Raw genomic sequence first — 8,228 nt, 5'->3', positions numbered from 1 at the left:
GGTCGTAAGGGGGCCACTGGACCCGCCCATGATGCTCAACGAACCAATCACAGACTTCCCCTGGACATACCTGAAGGCAACACAAAGTAGAAAGAGTCAACAACGACAAGTAGCGGGAGTCAACAAGACAAAGTAGCGGGAGTCAACAAGACAAAGTAGCAGGAGACAACAACAAAGTCAACAAGACAAAGTAGCAGGAGTCAACAACAAGTCAACAAGACAAAGTAGCAGGAGTCAACAAGACAAAGTAGCAGGAGTCAACAAGACAAAGTAACAGGAGTCAACAACAACAAAGTAGCAGGAGACAACAAGACAAAGTAGCAGGAGTCAACAAGACAAAGTAGCAGGAGTCAACAAGACAAAGTAGCAGGAGTCAACAAGACAAAGTAACAGGAGTCAACAAGACAAAGTAGCAGGAGTCAACAAGACAAAGTAGCAGGAGTCAACAAGACAAAACCAGTAGCAGGAGTCAACAACAACAAAGTAACAGGAAACAAGACAAAGTAGCAGGAGTCAAAAGCAAGACAAAGTAGCAGGTCAGACAAAGTAGCAGAGAACAACAACAAAGTAGCAGGAGTCAACAAGACAAAACAAGACAAAGTAACAGGAGTCAACAAGACAAAGAGCAGTCAACAAGACAAAGTAGCAGGAGTCAACAAGACAAAGTAGCAGGAGTCAACAAGACAAAGTAGCAGGAGTCAAAGACAAAGTAACAAAGACAAAGTAGCAGGAGTCAACAAGACAAAGTAGCAGGAGTCAACAAGACAAAGTAGCAGGAGTCAACAAGACAAAGTAGCAGGAGTCAACAGACAAAGTAGCAGGAGTCAACAACAACAAAGTGGCAGCAACAACAACAAAGTAGAGTCAACAAGACAAAGTAACAGAAGTCAACAAGACAGGAGTCAACAAGACAAAGTAGCAGGAGTCAACAAAACAAAGTAGCAGGAGTCAACAAGACAAGTAACAGGAGTCAACAAGACAAAGTAGCAGGAGTCAACAAGACAAAGTAGCAGGAGTCAACAAGACAAAGTAACAGGAGTCAATAAGACAAAGTAGCAGGAGTCAACAAGACAAAGTAGCAGGAGTCAACAAGACAAAGTAGCAGGAGTCAACAAGACAAAGTAACAGGAGTCAACAAGACAAAGTAGCAGAAGTCAACAAGACAAAGTAGCAGGAGACAACAACAACAAAGTAGCAGCAGGGAGTCAACAACAACAAAGTAACAGGAGTCAACAAGACAAAGTAACAGGAGTCAACAAGACAAAGTAACAGGAGTCAACAAGACAAAGTAGCAGGAGACAACAAGACAAAGTAGCAGGAGTCAACAAGAACAAAAGTAACAGGAGTCAACAAGACAAAGTAGCAGGAGTCAACAACAACAAAGTAACAGGAGTCAACAAGACAAAGTAGCAGGAGTCAACAAGACAAAGTAGCAGGAGTCAACAAGACAAAGTAGCAGGAGTCAACAACAACAAAGTAGCAGGAGTCAACAAGACAAAGTAGCAGGAGGTCAACAAGACAAAGTAGCAGGAGTCAACAAGACAAAGTAGCAGGGTCAACAACACAAAGTAGCAGGAGTCAACAAGACAAAGTAGCAGGAGTCAACAACAACAAAGTAGCAGGAGTCAACAACAACAAAGTAGCAGGAGTCAACAAGAACAAAGTAGCAGGAGTCAACAAGACAAAGTAGCAGGAGTCAACAAGACAAAGTAGCGAAAAGTCAACAAGACAAAGTAGCAGGAGTCAACAAGACAAAGTAGCAGGAGTCAACAACAACAAAGTAGCAGGAGTCAACAACAACAAAGTAGCAGGAGTCAACAAGACAAGAAGTCAACAAGACAAAGTAGCAGGAGTCAACAAGACAAAGTAGCAGGAGTCAACAAGACAAAGTAACAGGATCAACAAGACAAAGTAGCAGGAGTCAACAAGACAAAGTAACAGGAGTCAACAAGACAAAGTAGCAGGAGTCAACAAGACAACAGTAACAGGAGTCAACAAGACAAAGTAGCAAGAATCAACAGACAAAGTAGCAGGAGTCAACAACACAAAGTAGCAGGACAACAACAAAGTAGCAGGAGTCAACAAGACAAAGTAACAGGAGTCAACAAGACAAAGTAACAGAGTCAACAAGACAAAGTAACAGGAGTCAACAAGACAAAGTAGCAGGAGTCAACAAGACAAAGTAGCAGGAGTCAACAAAGACAAAGTAGCAAAGTCAACAAGACAAAGTAGCAGGAGTCAACAAGACAAAGTAGCAGGAGTCAGCAAGACAAAGAAAGAGGAGTCAACAAGACAAAGTAACAGGAGTCAACAACAACAAAGTAGCAGGAGTCAACAAGACAAAGTAGCAGGAGTCAACAACAACAAAGTAGCAGGAGTCAACAAGACAAAGTAGCAGGAGTCATCAACAACAAAGTAGCAGGAGTCAACAAGACAAAGTAGCAGGAGTCAACAACACAAAGTAGCAGGAGTCAACAAGACAAAGTAGCAGGAGTCAACAAGACAAAGTAGCAGGAGTCAACAAGACAAAGTAGCAGGAGTCAACAAGACAAAGTAGCAGGAGTCAACAAGACAAAGTAGCAGGAGTCAACAACACAAAGTAGCAGGAGTCCAACAAGACAAAGTAGCAGGAGTCAACAACAACAAAGTAGCAGGAGTCAACAAGACAAAACAGGAGTCAACAAGACAAAGTAGCAGGAGTCAACAAGACAAAGTAGCAGGAGTCAACAAGACAAAGTAGCAGGAGTCAACAAGACAAAGTAGCAGGAGTCAACAACAACAAAGTAACAGGAGTCAACAAGACAAAGTAGCAGGAGTCAACAACAACAAAGTAACAGGAGTCAACAAGACAATGTAGAATCAACAAGACAAAGTAGCAGGAGTCAACAAGACAAAGTAGCAGGAGTCAACAAGACAACAAAACAAGACAAAGTAGCAGGAGTCAACAAGACAAAGTAGCAGGAGTCAAACAAGACAAAGTAGCAGGAGATCAACAAGACAAAGCAGGAGTCAACAAGACAAAGTAGCAGGAGTCAACAAGACAAAGTAGCAGGAGTCAACAAGACAAAGTAGCAGGAGTCAACAAGACAAAGTAGCAGGAGTCAACAAGACAAAGTAGCAGGAGTCAACAAGACAAAAGTAACAGGAGTCAACAAGACAAAGTAGCAGGAGTCAACAAGACAAAGTAGCAGGAGTCAACAAGACAAAGTAGCAGGAGTCAACAAGACAAAGTAACAGGAGTCAACAAGACAAGTAGCAGGAGTCAACAAGACAAAGTAGCAGGAGTCAACAAGACAAAGTAGCAGGAGTCAGCAACAACAAAGTAGCAGGAGTCAACAAGACAAAGTAGCAGGAGTCAACAAGACAAAGTAACAGGAGTCAACAAGACAAAGTAACAGAGTCATCAAGACAAGTAGCAGGAGTCAACAAGACAAAGTAACAGGAGTCAACAAGACAAAGTAGCAGGACAACAACAAAGTAGCAGGAGTCAACAACAACAAGTAACGTAAACAAGACAGTAGCAGGAGTCAACAAGACAAAGTAACAGGAGTCAACAAGACAAGTAGCAGGAGACAACAACAACAAAGTAGCAGGAACAACAACAAAGTAACAGGAGTCAAGACAAAGTAGCAGGAGTCAACAAGAACAAAGTAACAGGAGTCAACAAGACAAAGTAGCAGGAGTCAACAAGACAAAGTAACAGGAGTCAACAAGACAAAGTAGCAGGAGTCAACAAGACAAAGTAGCAGGAGTCAACAAGACAAAGTAGCAGGAGTCAACAAGACAAAGTAGCAGGAGTCAACAAGACAAAGTAGCAGGAGTCAACAAGACAAAGTAGCAGGAGTCAACAAGACAAAGTAGCAGGAGTCAACAAGACAAAGTAGCAGGAGTCAACAACAACAAAGTAGCAAAGCAGTAGCAGGAGTCAACAAGACAAAGTAGCAGGAGTCAACAAGACAAAAGTAACAGGAGTCAACAACAACAAATGGAGACAAAGTCAACAACAAGACAAAGTAACGCAACAACAACAAAGTAACAGAGTCAACAAGACAAAGTAGCAGGAGTCAACAAGACAAAGTAGCAGGAGTCAACAACAACAAAGTAGCAGGAGTCAACAACAACAAAGTAGCAGGAGTCAACAACAACAAAGTAACAGCAACAAAACAAAGTAGCAGGAGTCAACAAGACAAAGTAGCAGGAGTCAACAAGACAAAGTAGCAGAGTCAACAAGACAAAGTAGCAGGAGTCAACAAGTACAAGTCAGTAACAGGAGTCAACAACAGACAAAGTAACAGGAGTCAACAAGACAAAGTAGCAGGAGTCAACAAGACAAAGTAGCAGTCAACAAGACAAAGTCAGGACAAGACAAAGTAGCAGGAGTCAACAAGACAAAGTAACAGGGAGTCAACAAGACAAAGTAGCAGGAGTCAACAAGACAAAGTAACAGGAGTCAACAAGACAAAGTAGCAGGAGTCAACAAGACAAAGTAGCAGGAGTCAACAAGACAAACAACAAAGTAGCAGTCAACAAGACAAAGTAGCAGGAGTCAAGACAAAGTAACAGGAGTCAACAAGACAAAGTAGCAGGAGTCAACAAGACAAAGTAGCAGGAGTCAACAAGACAAAGCAACAGGAGTCAACAAGACAAAGTAGCAGGAGTCAACAAGACAAAGTAGCAGGAGTCAACAAGACAAAGTAGCAGGAGTCAACAAGACAAAGTAGCAGGAGTCAACAAGACAAAGTAGCAGGAGTCAACAACAACAAAGTAGAGGAGTCAACAAGACAAAAGTAGCAGGAGTCAACAAGACAAAGTAGCAGGATCAACAAGACAAAGTAGCAGGAGTCAACAAACACAAAGTAGCAGGAGTCAACAACAACAAAGTAGCAGGAGTCAACAAGACAAGTAACAGGAGTCAACAACACAAAGTAGCAGGAGTCAACAAGACAAAGTAGCAGGAGTCAACAAGACAAAGTAGCAGGAGTCAACAAGACAAAGTGGCAGGAGTCAACAACAACAAAGTAACAGGAGTCAACAAGACAAAGTAGCAGGAGTCAACAACAACAAAGTAGCAGGAGTCAACAAGACAAAGTAGCAGGACAAGACAAAGTAGCAGAGTCAACAAGACAAAGTAGCAGGAGTCAACAAGACAAAGTAGCAGGAGTCAACAAGACAAAGTAGCAGGAACAACAAGACAAAGTAACAGGAGTCAACAAGACAAAGTAGCAGGAGTCAACAACAACAAAGTAGCAGGAGTCAACAAGACAAAGTAACAAGAGTCAACAAGACAAAGTAACAGGAGTCAACAAGACAAAAGTAGCAGGAGTCAACAGACAAAGTAGCAGGAGTCAACAAGACAAAGTAGCAGGAGTCAACAAGACAAAGTAGCAGGAGTCAACAAGACAAAGTAGCAGATATCAACAACACAAAGTAGCAGGAGTCAACAAGACAAAGTAGCAGGAGTCAACAAGACAAAGTAACAGGAGTCAACAAGACAAAGTAGCAGGAGTCAACAAGACAAAGCAGTAGCAGTCAACAAGACAAAGTAGCAGGAGTCAACCAAGACAAAGTAGCAGGAGTCAACAAGACAAAGTAACAGGAGTCAACAAGACAAAGTAGCAGGAGTCAACAAGACAAAGTAGCAGAGTCAACAAGACAAAGTAGCAGGAGTCAACAAGACAAAGTAGCAGGAGTCAACAAGACAAAGTAACAGGAGTCAACAAGACAAAAGTAGCAGGAGTCAACAAGACAAAGTAACAGGAGTCAACAAGACAAAGTAGCAGGAGTCAACAAGACAAAGTAGCAGGGAGTCAACAAGACAAAGTAGCAGGAGTCAACAAGACAAAGTAGCAGGAGTCAACAAGACAAAGTAACAGGAGTCAACAAGACAAAGTAGCAGGAGTCAACAAGACAAAGTAACAGGAGTCAACAAGACAAAGTAGCAGGAGTCAACAAGACAAAAGTAGCAGGAGTCAACAAGACAAAGTAGCAGGAGTCAACAAGACAAAGTAGCAGGAGTCAACAAGACAAAGTAGCAGGATCAACAAGACAAAGTAACAGGAGTCAACAAGACAAAGTAGCAGGAGTCAACAAGACAAAGTAGCAGGAGTCAACAAGACAAAGTAGCAGGAGTCAACAAGACAAAGTAGCAGGAGTCAACAAGACAAAGTAGCAGGAGTCAACAAGACAAAGTAGCAGGAGTCAACAAGACAAAGTAGCAGGAGTCAACAAGACAAAGTAGCAGGAGTCAACAAGACAAAGTAGCAGGAGTCAACAAGACAAAGTAACAGGAGTCAACAAGACAAAGTAGCAGGAGTCAACAAGACAAAGTAACAGGAGTCAACAAGACAAAGTAGCAGGAGTCAACAAGACAAGTAGCAGGAGTCAACAAGACAAAGTAGCAGGAGTCAACAAGACAAAGTAACAGAGACAACAAGACAAAGTAACAGGAGTCAACAAGACAAAAGTAACAGGAGTCAACAAGACAAAGTAACAGGAGTCAACAAGACAAAGTAACAGGAGTCAACAAGACAAAGTAGCAGGAGTCAACAAGACAAAGTAGCAGGAGTCAACAAGACAAAGTAGCAGGAGTCAACAAGACAAGTAGCAGGGAGTCAACAAGACAAAGTAGCAGGAGTCAACAAGACAAAGTAGCAGGAGTCAACAAGACAAAGTAGCAGGAGTCAACAAGACAAAGTAGCAGGAGTCAACAAGACAAAGTAGCAGGAGTCAACAAGACAAAGTAGCAGGTCAACAAGACAAAGTAGCAGGAGTCAACAACAACAAAGTAGCAGGAGTCAACAAGACAAAGTAGCAGGAGTCAACAAGACAAAGTAGCAGGAGTCAACAACAACAAAGTAGCAGGAGTCAACAAACACAAAGTAGCAGGAGTCAACAACAACAAAGTAACAGGAGTCAACAAGACAAAGTAGCAGGAGTCAACAAGACAAAGTAGCAGGAGTCAACAAGACAAAGTAACAGGAGTCAACAAGACAAACAGGAGCCAACAAGACAAAGTAGCAGGAGTCAACAAGACAAAGTAGCAGGAGTCAACAAGACAAAGTAGCAGAGTCAACAAGACAAAGGCAGAGATCAACAAGACAAAGTAACAGGAGTCAACAAGACAAAGTAGCAGGAGTCCAACAAGACAAAGTAGCAGGAGTCAACAAGACAAAGTAGCAGGAGTCAACAAGACAAAGTAACAGAGTCAACAACAACAAAGTAGCAGGAGTCAACAAGACAAAGTAGCAGACAAAGAGTCAACAAGACAAAGTAGCAGGGAGTCAACAAGACAAAGTAGAAGGAGTCAACAAGACAAAAGTAGGAGTCAGTAACAGAGTCAACAAGACAAAGTGGCAGAAGTCAACAAGACAAAGTAACAGGAGTCAACAAGACAAAGTAGCAGGAGTCAACAGACAAAGTAACAGGAGTCAACAAGACAAAGTAGCAGGAGTCAACAAGACAAAGTAGCAGAGTCAACAAGACAAAGTAGCAGGAGTCAACAAGACAAAGTAACAGGAGTCAACAAGACAAAGTAACAGGAGTCAACAAGACAAGTAGCAGGAGTCAACAAGACAAAGTAGCAGGAGTCAACAACACAAAGTAGCAGGAGTCAACAAGACAAAGTAACAGGAGTCAACAAGACAAAGTAGCAGAGTCAACAAGACAAAGTAGCAGGAGTCAACAAGACAAAGTAACAGGAGTCAACAAGACAAAAGTAGCAGAGTCATACAAGACAAAGTAGCAGGAGTCAACAAGACAAAGTAGCAGGAGTCAACAAGACAAAGTAGCAGGAGTCAACAAGACAAAGTAGCAGGAGTCAACAAGACAAAGTAGCAGGAGTCAACAAGACAAAGTAACAGGAGTCAACAAGACAAAGTAGCAGGAGTCAACAAGACAAAGTAGCAGGAGTCAACAAGACAAAGTAGCAGGAGTCAACAAGACAAAGTAGCAGGAGTCAACAAGACAAAGTAGCAGGAGTCAACAAGACAAAGTAGCAGGAGTCAACAAGACAAAGTAGCAGGAGTCAACAAGACAAAGTAGCAGGAGTCAACAAGACAAAGTAACAGGAGTCAACAAGACAAAGTAGCAGGAGTCAACAAGACAAAGTAGCAGGAGTCAACAAGACAAAGTAGCAGGAGTCAACAAGACAAAGTAGCAGGAGTCAACAAGACAAAGTAACAGGAGTCAACAAGACAAAGTAGCAGGAGTCAACAAGACAAAGTAGCAGG

The 8,228-nt window shown here is 42.1% G+C and overlaps 1 long non-coding RNA gene across 1 annotated transcript; it reads left to right on the top strand.

Moving 5' to 3' along the window:
* The first annotated feature begins 1,348 nt into the window (after nucleotides 1-1,348).
* LOC127922374 (uncharacterized) lies at nucleotides 1,349-6,889 on the top strand. Its single transcript, XR_008111110.1, has 3 exons — nucleotides 1,349-1,509; nucleotides 2,308-2,585; nucleotides 6,747-6,889. It is a non-coding gene; the product is annotated as an uncharacterized LOC127922374 (long non-coding RNA).
* Nucleotides 6,890-8,228: the final 1,339 nt, after the last annotated feature.

The sequence above is a fragment of the Oncorhynchus keta genome, unplaced genomic scaffold, assembly GCF_023373465.1.
Source record: "Oncorhynchus keta strain PuntledgeMale-10-30-2019 unplaced genomic scaffold, Oket_V2 Un_contig_25481_pilon_pilon, whole genome shotgun sequence".
Lineage (NCBI taxonomy): Eukaryota > Metazoa > Chordata > Actinopteri > Salmoniformes > Salmonidae > Oncorhynchus > Oncorhynchus keta.
This window is presented reverse-complemented; position numbering and strand designations above follow the sequence as displayed.